Source organism: Protopterus annectens, chromosome 2.part2, assembly GCF_019279795.1.
Source record: "Protopterus annectens isolate FY-2018-M chromosome 2.part2, PAN1.0, whole genome shotgun sequence".
NCBI classification, from domain to species: domain Eukaryota; kingdom Metazoa; phylum Chordata; order Ceratodontiformes; family Protopteridae; genus Protopterus; species Protopterus annectens.
The window spans coordinates 786,538,216-786,552,077 of NC_056730.1; positions in this window are offsets into that span (position 1 = coordinate 786,538,216).

Here is a 13,862-nt window from a genome sequence, read left to right on the forward strand (position 1 = left end):
TACATAACTATCTAAGTTACTGTGTTGTAAGTAACTCATTTTAATGTTTGCTGCCTGCATGGTAAAACATAAACTAATATGGCAATACAAATATTACTGCATTGTGCGTAGATTGACTCACACTGTCTTAACATGTACTGTCTCAACATTAAAACTCAGTGGTGTGACATTTTCATGTTAGTAATATACATGATAAACACAACAATGACATGAACATATCTGTATAACATGATAATATATATGTAATAAAGCACAGGACTTGGTACAACTTAAGTGACGTACATCTTAGTAATGTAACATCTATGCATCATTGAAAGGTTCTGTCTGGAGATAGTGCTCACAAAGTTTATCACATAATGCACCTAACACATATCTCTAAATGGAAACACACCACTGACTACATTACTGTGATGACACTGTGTAGAATGGAACATACATACAGCATATAACAGCAAGTATACCATATAAACAAATTACATTTCTCTGGAGCAGTACGTAACAACTGACCATCATGTAGGTTGTGTTACCAAACTGTATTTGTACAGAGGATCTACAGTACAAACACATTTATAACACTGTGACCTGCAATAAAGGATGTATGCAACATTTTGTTTTATTTTCATGCTTGCTGCCATTTACATCTATAACATAGTGGACTGTATAACATTAATACTGTAGCGTGATGAGAAAGCAGACATATCCATTTGCAAATTCTTATTTCCTCAGGATACTATGATTCCTCTGGCAAAACTAATATCTCTGCTTGATATACATGACACTTATATCAACAGAAAACACACACACACACACACACACACACACACACACACACACACCTCCTTCCACATAATGCTTGTCATGATGATGTATCTGTTTAATGTACATGGCACAATTCCTGGAAATACCCTTAGCACCTGTTAGGAAACACAAAACATATTATTTATTTATTTATTTAGCAGGAAATTCCAACTGGACATAGGTCCATTTTCAGCAGATGCCCCAGGAGAAAAGCTCCACATAACAATAGATGAGCAGCAGAGTACATGAAGAACACTTGAATATACATACAATAACAAATGATACATACAGCAGCAAACAGCTATACATACAATATGAAACATAGTAATGAACACATATACCAATATCTAGCTAGAGGCTAGGAATAAAGGTAGGATGTATATACAGAGAGTGCTAAGCTGAAACGGATACTGTTCTAAACTTATAAACCTAAATCTTATATACAAATATTACAATAAACTCTAACAGATATAAAGCAGGTGCCCCACATGAAGGTGGACCAAGCTAGTAGGGCTAATGGGATGAAAGGGGAAGATAGAGGAGACTGGGTGGGTAGTATATTTGGTAGTGAGAGGAAGCTAGGTGTGAGACAGCTGGATATGTATTTGGTGATGAGATGAAGTGAGGTAGTTAAGCATGTTATAACAGGTCTGACAGATTGAGTGAGGAGGGAAGGGGAGGGTAAAGGGTGAGCCAGAGCCTGCAGGGGAGGGAATGCAAAGATAAAAATGTTTAAAAAATACTGCAAAAATGTGAGTTCTGCATTACGAAAATTAATTTAGAAATGCAGTCAAAAAATGATTGATACCACAGTATAGGCAAAGAGAAAGGGCTAGGGGAGTACTATGTGAAAGACCGGCACTTGTAAAGTTTTAGTACAGTCTAAAACAGAGGTTGCTGATAAAAGGGATAATTAGTAGAACAGAAAAAATATTGCACAATAACTATAAGCCTCAATCAGAGAAGGTTAGAAAGGAGTGAGAGGAGACACCAGAAAAGTAGTTTACAAAGGAGTAATAGAAGGACATATGTCTGGCTCCCAAGTATGCATCAAAGTCCAGTAGGTTTAGGATCTTTGCTTGGAAGTGTTTACATAGGTATTTTACTACCAAAAGCAGACTTTAAAGAATTTTTCTTCAGGTAGATAGGAAATGCTGGAGATAACTGGAGATATGTAATTATTGGGAGAATAATGAGTTGGCAGATTATAAAAAATTCCTACAGAGTATTATGTCAGAAATATTGGACAACAAATGTCTGTAACTAAGGAAATGATTATTTTGAGCTGGAACACTGGGTCTAAATTATCTGGAGGATATAATAATACACTTAATGCTACTGGTTGTGCAATCAACTACAATTGAAGTATCGACAATTGTAGAAGAGATAAAAATCATAAAGTGGGATCATTAGAAAAGGGAAGTACCAAATTAAGTAGAAATGAAAGAAATTTGAGGGAAAGGTCCATGAAGAATAATATTCAGGAGGAGGAATAATGCTTAAGAGAAGGCTAGAATTGACCAATTTATGTAATGTTAGAAAGAATGACAGTTTTTAGAAAACATATATGTGACATATAATACTTGAAAAAACAATATGGTTTGTTCTCGTTTCTATTACTGTATATGTATATGTGCATATGTCTTTAATTACAGTTTAATAAAGGTGTTTACAAAACTTATGTAGTACAATATCTACTGAGGCTGTAATCCTGTCAGTGTGTTATATTAAGTTATAAAATAATACTAGGTGAATGAATCCAGGAGTGACAGTAGATGCAATCAAACAAAGATACATTTTAGGACATCAGATTTCTGTGACCTGTAATTCATGATGGACAACCCTGAAGGTATCCACTCATTTCCAACTCATTGCATGACCATACCGAGTATAGAGAGTTATTATTGGGTTTGAGACATGGATGCTAAGAAATTCACAAAAAAATTCAAGCTGAAATAATCTTCCAAAATATGAGGCAATTTAATGATACAAGTTCAAGTTAAGTATTAGATTATTTGTTGATGCCAAGAAATTCAAGATTCAGTTAATTGGGAGTACTATTAGTACGGGAAGAATGTAATTTTTCAATTTCTTACAATTAATCAAACGTCTCTATGAAAATTCATTTGTATATATTAAAATAGACTCATATACTTTCCAATCAATCATGATTAGTAAGGGTACTAAACAGGGTTGTCCCTTGTCCCCATTGCTTTTTGCTCTAGTTATGGAACCTTTTGAAATTATAGAAGATCAAATAAAAACACCAAAAGCATACTATTAAATAATGATTTAATTCCACGCATACAATTATTTGCTGATGCCATCCTATTGACCTTGATTGCAATACTTCTTTTATTGCAGTATTCCAAGCAATAGAAATAATTCAGAAGAAATCAGGACTCAGTTTTAATGAGCATAAGACTATCATATTACCAGTTAATTATAATATTAATAAAAAACATAAGAAATTGCATACATATGTTGTGAAAGACGGCAAAATCACTTACTTATGGGCACTCGTGTCTGATAATATTAAAGATATAACAACCCTTAATTATAATAATAACTTAAATTCCATAAAACAAATTCTTAATAAATGGAATATTTTTTTCACAATGGAAGAGAAACTCTCCTTAATTAAAATTATTATCCTTCCTGAAATTCTATATATAATACAATCTTTATTCCTCCCACTCCCCCCAAAAAACAGAGAAGAGTATAATTCTTTGTTCCTGGGATTTTCTTGGTTTCCTAATAAGCCTAGATAAACTTTAAACCATCGCATTAAAGAGTGGACATTGGGTGGTATTGCTCTTCCAGATTTAGAATTATATTTCTTATCCTCAATTGTTAAGACAATAATTTATGGGTTAAATGACAAATTATAATGCCAAATGGAAAGATATTCTGGGAGGTATTTGATGTAAATCCAACAATTTAACAAAATCATATCATACTAAAATAGCTACTAATAGATTTGGTTAGCAAAAGACTATTTTATAGCAAACAAAAACAAATAAGTTAAGTCTTGTTATATTAATACAATAATAACCTACTTAAACATATCAGTTTTAGGAACCCTGAATATAAAGAATGGACATTCTTTGTATTTCCAATTGTCTACACTCAAACTAGTATAAATACATTTAATTTAACAACAATGACTACATATAAAGATAAAACTTGTTATACTGGTATCAATTACTAGACAATGGGAAGCTACAAAATGTTGACCATATCATTAATAAATTTGAGTTAAACAAAGACATGCAGCTAGAAATTCAAAATTGTAGACAATTGGTTGCACATAAGATTAATCTAATACAACCAACAGTTAGAAATTATCTCCCCACATTCACTGATTTGCTTATTACTCTAATACACCAGAATATAACTGGAAAGGGACTTTTATCTAAAATATATAAGGTATGTCACAGCGAAAGCTATTGGGATTATTTTAGACTTGTTAATAATAACTCCTCAAGTGAAGATGATAAAAAACTAATATTCCAATATTCAAAACAAACTACTTCACATTAAGCTGGAGGATATTCTCTTAGAAGTTCTTACATAGAACCTTTATCACACCACATAAAGTTGAATTAATGTTTAAGAAAGACATAGGATGATGGAGATGTAAACCAAATATTAAACCGGACTGGCCACATATGTTTTACGACTGTATAAAACTTAAAACATATTGGGATAATATGAATTTTCTCTTACAGCCTGTTTTAATTATACATTTATGCTGACCAAATCTCTATTTTATTTAATACTCCTATTCCCACTTATGTCATGAAAATAAAATAACCTCTTTTAGGGAGTATTTTAACATCAGCAAGAAAAGTCATTACCAAGTACTGGAAGAATCAGACTACCTCTACTATGAAGGATTTCATACACTTGGCAACTGAAGTTTGGCATATTGAACTTATCACAGTCAAAACTAGAACGTTTAGAATCACCTCTTCATATAATATATGGTTGAAATTTAAAGAACTGCTGGATAAACAGACTTTAATAATTAACTAACAACTAATCACATTTTTTCTTCTGTTTAAAAAGCTTTGTTTTACAGAACATACCATTGTAAATACTTATTTTAGTTGTTATTTATTATTGTTTTTTTAGATATGTATATTTGTTTTATAATATTTCTATTATCATATATTAATGAATTGTTGTTAAAGTTTTCAATAAAACAATTGAGAAAAAAAGAAATTCACCTCAAGATCAAAGCTTGAAGTGAATCTTGGTTTTCATGTCAAGAACACAAAATAAAGGGTAATGATTGGAGACCTGATCATAATTCTTTGTAGTACTTGGAGCTAGTTACAGGGAAAAAGTCATTATGTGTTTTGTAGGCTTTCAAAGCTGTAAAGCACCTAGCAAGCTCTTTCAGAAAGACAGTGTAAGAGATTCTGTTATGTTAGAAAAAGTCAGGGGCACACTACCGGCATAAACAGCAGGCAGCTTTGATTTAGTCTGTTGCTGTCATTTGCTGGTCAGTACTGGCAGATTTAACTAACTAGCCTGATATTAGATCTTAACAGTGTTTACAAGTGGTGCTCAACATTTGTTAAGATCGGGTCTTGCACTGTAGAATTGCTTAACTGATTTGTCTTTTTCCAGACATAGGAGCATAATCACCTCACGTCATGCACTACAATAGAATAATGGTGATGCTCCATCTCAAAGGAATACAGGACACATGCTTAGAAAATGCTAGATTCAAACCTATGGATATACCGTAACTGTACACTAAAGTCCGCAATGAATCTGCCATGTTATGCATACTATGGTATGAACTTATGATAATGCCATGTGTTAGAATGTAGTAGTTGTTTTACAACCAACAAAGATACACATTTTGTATCTGATTCATACATCACATATTTGTTAAATATATATAGAAAAATGTTTATGTGTATGTATATCTATATAAATAGATATAGATATAAACATATCCTTGTTGATAGAAAGACAGACACAACTATGAGTAAGAAACAATATAAATATCATTATCCAGCTGTGAAAATAGTACATATGCATGATTTTCTATGTGTGTGTGTGTGTGTGTGATATATTTGAGTAGTTATCAATTACAAGTATACTCAGCCATGTCTAAATACTGTACTGAGCTGTCTCTGTTTAAAGGCTACTGTGAATATGTGCCATGAAATATATCTCATTCCTGTACATGAGAAAATACTGTAAACTTTCATGTCCACCCCTGTCACTCTCATATTAAATATATTAAGTATATAATACTTATATCATAATTGTATTGCATACATTTGATCTTCCTGTAACATTTGTATATTTATCTATCTTTCTATATGTATACATATGTCTATTTTGAAACATAATCGACATTGTGAATCTTTTGATGTTCATCATATTGATCAATCCTGCAGTAGTATTAGCCATATATGCTGAAAGGATATAACAGCCAACCAGCTCCCAAAGCTTCAGGGTGCCTTCCATGTGCCCAAACTGTCAGACAGCTTGAGCTAAGATAACTAAAGGACAAGTCTGGCTGCCAAGCCCATTTAGAGCTTTACTGCCACCTAATAGTATTCTTCCCTGAGGGTTTAGAGGATTGATGGTCAGCTTGTGCTGTTCCTCTATGGGGAATATAAGTTCCCTTTGGGAAAAAAGCTTCTGTATAATAATTTTGTTTATTTTTGATACTTTGCTCTTCAAGGAAGTTATTTTAAATCTAGAAGTTTGTGTTCTAAATGCTGCCATGAGTGTGTAAGAGATGCTTTTAAACAGGAGCTTTCTATCAGTTTAAAAGTTGTTTAAAGTAACGGAAAACCATTTTCTTTCTGTAGTAAAACTGTTTTTTTATGGTTTATTCCCTCTAATTTCTCCAAATCATTTGGGTTTCTAATACTATGATGGAAATGGACCCCATTCCTAAGTCAAAAGTACGATTAAAGTTCATGAAATGTGGTTAAAGGTCATTTTGCTGTGTTTCTCTGTGAGAAAAGAGTTTTAAAGACATTGTGTTTTTTTACCAGAAATTACTGCTTTTTTTCTCTCGAAAGAGGCACCATTTTAGGCTTGACTATGGAACAATTCGCCAGTGCCATGGTCAGTCCTTCCAGCCACAAAAAGAAAAAGTTAAGGAAACAGCCTTTGCCATCACAGCAGGTTAGCAATTTGCCTCAGCTGCAGGTGGATAACTGCTGTGACTATTATTTGTATCTCAAACCATTCATATGTTATCCCATATCCTTCTGTTGTGGCACCTGCAGCCACTATAGACCAGGGATTAGCCATATTCACTGCAGCAGTCAGTGTCCCCTCACTGGGCATGGGACAGCCACTCTTGTAAGTCCTGGGAAAGGGAACAAGGACAGCTTCCTTGTTAAATTAGAATGTTGTGCCCATCCTTGTGGAAGCTGCTGCCATTAAACACACCATTTTTTCCTGCCAAAAAGAAACAGAAAACAAAACATGTATCTACTCCTCCTCAAACGTTATTGGGTCTGGTTCAGGGTTTAATTTGGGCTATTGATCCTTCTTGTAACATAGTTTCTGGTAAAAGAAAGAGAGAGATGACTCCTTTCCTGAAGAGATTCAAGACTGTAAATCTGGACAGGAGGATGAATTGACAGATACAGTTTTTTTCCTCATATTTCAGATTCAAACTCAGAGGAGAACTCATTTTCTGACTCTCCTTGTGGGGTTTGTTTTCTCTGAGATTATTTCAGAGATGTACCAGAGTTTTCCGTGGAAGAACACTGAGGTTTCTCTGTCCCTTAGAAATTACTTTGAGCTGTTACAGAAGGAATTACCAGAACTTATACCCAGTCCTCCAGTTCAGTTAGCCAGCTGCCTCTAAAAAGGCAGATAGGATGTATAAAGTTCCTCAGTATTTTTTACATCTTTATATACTCACCCCAAACCTGATCCAGTAGCTATAATTTTAGTTAATCCTTGTCTTGCTAAACACTTAATAAATACCAGTCATACTATTTCGGATAAAGATGGGACAATTATTGATAAGTAATGTGGAGATGTCTATGTTTCTACAACTTTGATTTTCATAATTTTGAATTGTCAGGCTCATATGTTAAGATTTGTGCTGACTAACTGTGAAAGTACAAAGAATGTTTTGTCTGCAGTTTCTTCTTGTGAGCAAAATCTGCTTTAAATAATTTCATTTCTTCTATTGTTCAAGTCACTATCCATTGTATATACTGCGTGTATGACTTTGTTGATACTTTATTTATTTATTTTATTTATTTGACATTTGTTGACCGGGCTAGTCTATCTGGATATATGTCCATTTTCAGTAGAGGCCCGTGGAGAAAAGCTCCAAACAGGATTATACAAAGTGACTATAGATACTAAGCATCTACTTAAAGAAGAAATGAAAACATTGCAACAATACATTAAGTTGTAAAAATAGCAACACTTTACCATACATTTGGTCTAAGATAGTAGGTGTAGTGAGGCTAAGAGCAGTAGAAGTAACTATAGAAGGAAGATATGGTAGATTTAGAGCAGTAGGTCAGACATAGAGAGTAAAACTAATAACTATTATCTGTAAAATGTCTTATGTTCATAAATACTCACAGTTTTTGGAATAATATGAATCTCTAAAAGGCTAGTTTGGATTATGGGGTAGTTCAGGTAGGGATAGAAAAAGTTGGTTCAAACTAGAAAAATTGTAATGCTTCCTGAATAAGAAGTGAAGGAAATATGAACAGATATAACTGTTGAGGGAGGTTTAAAGATGGTTTGGCAAGAGGAGGGGGTATCAGTCTGGTTTAGTACATGTACACAGCCATTGAGATTTAAGGAAGGCTCTTAACTGGTTCCTGAAGAGTGGTGCAGATGTAAGGGAAGATAGATTGTTTGGAAGTTTGCTCCAGGTGTTTCCAACAAAGTTAGTAAGAAGGAAGTCACCAGATTTGTTATTATATTTATGGGTGGCTACTAGTAACCTATTTGCTGAGCATAGAGTTTTAAGATTTTTATAAGGACTAATGGGGTGACAGACTACAGGGGTATTAGTGGGATGGTACAGGACCTTGTGAGTGATGGTAAGTTGTTGAAGAAGAATCTGGTTTTCAAATTCCAGCCATCCTAGCTGTTTCAGATTACTTACTTAAGGGCTATGGCCACTGGTACTGTTTTGATGAGGTTAGCATGGCTGCATTATTAGAACCTTTGAGATACTGTTAAAAATGATATTTTAATTTATTCTATGGACAGAGATTTACTTTTTTTGGCTCATCTGCTGCAGATGTGATCAAAAATGTGATCAAAAACTGTGATGGAAAGGTAAGCTGATCCAGGGAATCTCTTAAAATTTTTAGCCCTCATTTCCACATTTTCCAAGGGATTTTTAAACTTCATATCCAATGTTGGTAAAAAGCAAAATAAATCAACAAAATACAGGTAAACAGACATTTAAGAAGAAATGGCAAGGGGAGGGTATCCTAGAAGAATTCTGGAAACTCCAAAAACTAAGGAGAGTGAAATAAGTCAGAAAGACTACTTAAGAGACTTTGTACCCCTCTTCAACCCCTAGCAGGACCTATTTTCTTCTTTCAGAAAGTTTGTATTTCAAGTTTTATCTCTGGCAACAGAGATTTTCAGACAGATGGGTTCTGAAGATCATTCATCAAGGTTGCAAATGGAAATGGGAGGAAATTCCTCTTTTCCACTGGATAATTTCTCATCCTCTGAACCCGACTCCTTGTTCCTACCTGCCCTTCATCACATGCTGTCTTAGAGAGTGATCTAACCAGTTAACCATTCACAGGTGGGAAAGGGGGTTTATTCAAGGATGTTGTGCCAGAGAAAGAAAATGCTTGGATATCTGTTGTGAATTTTTCTTTCCAAAACCTGTTTATGATAGTGCCCACATTCAAAATGATGCCACTTCACAAAATGTTTCCTCTTCTTCCTCATTCACGTTTCTCGGTAATACTAGATTTAAAAGATACTTATCACCACATCCCTATTCATCCAGTCTTCAGGTGTTTCTGAAGGTTTTGTGTGCCTGATTAAATTAACATTCTCTGTCTTACCCTTTGCACTGACCACTGCACCAAGATTGTTTACAAAGTGTCTAGCTCCAGTTATAGATCATTGCAGGGCACACCATATCCACATTTTTCCATATTTATAGATGGCTGTCTTATCTTTGAAGTATCTTTTCCAAAGTGTCAGAAATATCTCTGTCTCTCTCTTGGCTGAGAGATCTCTTACACATGCTGGTATTCCAAGAGAATATACAAAACTTTCTTGACTCCCTCTCACAGGGTTGTGTTTACAGGATATCAACTATCCACCACAGTTTAAAGAACTTTTCTTCCACAGGAAAAATATATCTGTATCTACATCTATTTATAAAGTTTTCACAGATGTTGGTCACTGTGAGGGAATACTTCAGGAATTTAAGTTGCATGGCTTCTATGATTCCATGCTGCCATTGGCAAGACTCTGCATGAGAAAGATACAGTGGTATCTGAATGCTCTTTGGTCCCAGCACCAACAACCCTTGCCCTTTCAAATTTCAGTACAGTTTTTTTTTGTCAGATGGAAAATCACTTGGTGGAGACAATAGATATCCCTAAATCTAGAGCTCCCATGCTCTCTCTATGTTCCGAAGCACCCAGTCACCGCTTTAGGAGAAATTTCAGGAGGCATAAAAGTGCAAGGTGTATGGGACATTAAAAAGAGATGCAAGCCATAAATATGAAAGATATGCTTGCCCTAATCAAGGCAGTCAACTCTCAGAATCATCTTTGGTCTCTAGGACCTCTTCAAGTTGTTGTAGTCAAGTCGTATATCAACAAGCAATAGAAAACCAGGTCATAATTCCTCTGTAGACTAGCTATGTTAGCTTGGAATATAGCTTCATACAACAGTCTCACTTTGTAGGCATCCTACATTCTGTCAGAGCAAAACTGTGTGGCAGACAAGCTGAGCAGGGAAAGGGCAGACCCTTGTGAATGGAAACTAGATCTGGGGGTCATCCAAGATTTGATTCATCTGTGGGAAATTCCTCAAGCAGCCCTCTTTGCCAAATCACTGAAGAATCAGTTGGCAAGACTCTGCTCCAGGACTCCATGCAAGAAGGTCTGGACAGGAATGTTCCTATATGTTTTTCCACCCTTTTCACCAATATCCAGGCTGCTTCAGAAGATTTAGAAGGAGTGCCCAAAGATCACTGTGGTGACTCCCTTCTGGCCCAGGCAATCATGGTTGTCCCTTCTTTTGATAATGGCCAGGGACAATTACCACAAGATTCCTCACAGATGGGATCTACTCTCACAGGAGCAGGGGTGTTTAATACAATCCAACACCTATCAACTTCAATTGACTGCCTGAATGATGTGGGTTTAATTCCTTTTAGTCAACTGTTTACTAAGGATGAGCAGCAGGTACTTATGGAGGAAAGAAAGGCTGCTACTAGAAAATCAAATATTAGTAAATGGAAAAGGTTTTCTTGTTGGTTTCAACAGCATAACCAGCACACATTCAGGGGTAGTTCATTTGTTTTGCAATATTTGTATGAGTTACTATCATATGGCCTTTCTTATTCCTCTATCAAGGTTAATTTATAGGCCATTTCGGTATGTATGCTCATGGATCCTCCTCTTTCAATGAATTCTTATGTCAAAATGTTTTTGAAAGGAGTTTAACATAAGAGGCCTCCAAATAAATTGGTGTCCCCTCCCTGAGATGTTAATTTATGTTAGAAAAGCTAGCACTTGCTCCAAAAGTGAGACATAACTCACAACACCAGTGTGCCACCCAACAACAGCCCCTAAGGCAAGACAATATACCCAACACTTTAGTCATAGGTGACTCTATAGTCCGGCACACTGATGTCCCACTCACCAGGCTGAACAAGGAGAAAATTACAGTCAGCTGCCTGTCGGGTGCCAGGATCCGCCACATAACGCATGCACTCGAGTCACTCCACAACAAGTACAAATTTGACTCTGTCATTGTCCATTCTGGAGTGAATGACTTGAGACGTACCTCCCTGGACTACATGAAAAGAGACATGGAAGAGCTCTTGAATCATGTGGCCAAGGCAGGTATGACCCTAGCCCTGAGTAGCATCCTGCCTTCACCCAGAATGATACCACAGTATAAGGACAAAATGATTGACTTCAACAATTGACTAAGCTTCTGGTCTCATTCAAAGGGGATCCAGTATCTGTCTGCCTGGGAAGACATGATTGACAAACCACGATGCTTTGTCAGAGATGGTCTGCACCTGTCACCCCTGGGATTCAGATTACTGGCTAAAGCTCTTGCCACCCCTATACTGCATTTTTTAGGCAAGGTTCAAAGGCAAAAACCACCATCGTAACAGATACAAGCATGCAAAGTCTGAAGTTAATGTTACTCAATGCTAGAAGTCTAAACCTCAAAATGCACTCTCTCGAGGCACTCCTAAAAATGGAGAACATTGATATCTGTGCAGTAACTGAGACCTGGTTCAAGGCTCCAGAGAGCACCCTTGCAATACCAGGCTACATCTCTTACCACACTTTTCGGCCACAAAACCAAGACCCACTAAAGGTGGAGGAGTGTCCATATTCACCAATGATATTCACACCTCCAGGCTAGTTGCACAACACAATGCATCTGAAATTTTCCAGGTGAAACTAACACTAGGTAAGACTGCAGTCCAAATTGTAGCTTGCTACAGATCCCCCACCATGCCCACAAGATTCTCACTACACATTTCTAAACATACTGGAAAATATTAAGATACAACCAAACACCCTAATACTGGGTGATTTCAACTACCCTGCCATTAACTGGGAAAACTACTCGGGTACCAACTCCTTCCAACAGTTCTTGGAATTCATAAATTCCAATGCCCTGGATCAACTATTCCATTGTCCTAACAGGGTCTCCAATATCCTAGACCTGGTCATTACCAACATGGGAGACAGATGCTCCACACCAGTGGTCACTCCGTCATTGGTCAGGTCTGACCATAAGCAAATCACCCTTGACATCCACATCCCACCTCCACCCCCCAGTAAGGAAACCTCCTTAAAAAACTTCTCCAAAGCCAACTTCATGCTACTGAAGTCAGAAGTGACAAAAATCATGACACCCATGCAGATGGGATCTGAAAGTTCGACTGCAGAATCCTACACTAAAGCACTGTACGAGCACATCCACTCATGCATGAATTGTGCCATCCCAAATAGAACCAAGATGCTCTTCTCCAAAAAAAGGAAGCCAATCTGGTGGTCCCCTGCAATAAACAAACTATACAACAGAAGGAAGAAACTGTTGCAGAAAAGAGGAAAATCCCATGATGCAAAAAACACCCTCACCAGCCTCAGTAAGAAGCTGAGATCCCTCATAAAATCCTCAAAAGCTAGTTATGAAAATAAAATTGCCAAAGATTCCAAAGACAAACACAAGGCATTCTATAGTTATGTCAAAAATCTAAATGGCAATGCTTAGATTTGCTCTGAGCTACAACAGAATGGCATTAAATATACTGATCCCAAGGATATTGCCAATATCCTGGCAGATCGATTTAGTGCCAACTTCAACCCCCTCTCACCCCCTAAAGGGCCCATCTCAATACCAAAAGAGTGCCAAATTCTGGTAATCACTGCCACACAGGTAGATACCACACTCTCCAAAGCTAAGAATACAGCATCCATGGGACCAGATGACATCCCAGGCTGTGTACTACATGAACTACAAAATTAACTGGCACCTCACCTAAGTGTAATGTTTAATCATAGCCTCACCTCAGGCTTCGTGTCCACTGAGTGGTGCACAGCTACAGTTATCCCACTCCACAAGGGGAGATCCGCCTTGGATCCTGGGAACTACCATCCCATCAGTCTGATAAGCCTGATCTGCAAGGGCATGGAATGCATTATCATGGAACTTATAAACAAAGACATTGGCAACCTTCAAACACTGGACCCCACCCAGTTTGGGTTTGTGAAGGGCCGATCTTGTCTCCTGAATCTGACTGACTTCTTTGAATCAGTCTCCAGAGCTGTGGATGAGGGTAAGGCGGTCCACACAGCCTA